We start from the raw sequence: 882 nt of genomic DNA, 5'->3' as shown, positions 1-882 counted from the left end.
CTGCAGAAACCAAAATGATAATAATAACAATATTATTATTAAGGGTATTTATATGGCACAAATACTACCATAGTCAAGCGCTTTATTAAAGGCACAGTAAGCCTCCCGTAAATCATCACAGATACTGTCAGGCTTTTACACACAGTACAAACACCCTTTCATTTAAACACTCACCGCTTGAGAACATCCTAGGTGCCCTCCGTAAAGAGCGAACAATTTTCAAAGAATTCATTTTTGCGTGGTTTATCTTACCCCTGTGCCATCGTGAACCCGTGTGATCCAGTTTCCCTTTTTCACAATGCAGTCGTCAGTTAGTAATTTGAATGCGACTCGATGTGAGCTTATCTGCCATAGCACGTTATTATGTACCTCTGACTATGCACGAAACAAACGGCTGTGGTTCACAAGAACTCTAGCGATGGCTTTTGACTGTTCAGAGGAACTGGCGATAGGCATAAACGGTCGTCTGCTACGAGAACCACGACCTTGCGTGACCATGCTTCCGGGCTTTTCTTTTTTCAAACTTTCAAAACTTCGAACTGTACTGATCTTGTCTTGATGAAAAATGAATTGAAGTTAAAAAAACCAAAGGAATACTGTACTCACCATACAAGAACGAGACAAGACGGTACGAATTTTCGCTTAAGGAAGCTTCATCAGGAAAAACAAGAACACAAAAGACAACAAAATTTTTTTTATGATTTAAGAATGTTTGTGTAACAAGCTGTCAATTTATTATTTAGATTTTAAAAGTTAGGTCTAGCGCCAAAACGCACCACGGTCCAATTGTCTGAGAAACAATCCGCAAAATTAATTCTTTAAAAATTGCTCGCTCTTTACGTAGGGCACCTAGGATGTTCCCGTTCGGTGAGTGTTTAAATG

Source organism: Littorina saxatilis, unplaced genomic scaffold (assembly GCF_037325665.1).
Source record: "Littorina saxatilis isolate snail1 unplaced genomic scaffold, US_GU_Lsax_2.0 scaffold_799, whole genome shotgun sequence".
Classification (NCBI taxonomy): domain Eukaryota; kingdom Metazoa; phylum Mollusca; class Gastropoda; order Littorinimorpha; family Littorinidae; genus Littorina; species Littorina saxatilis.
Note: the sequence above shows the minus strand (reverse complement) of the source record.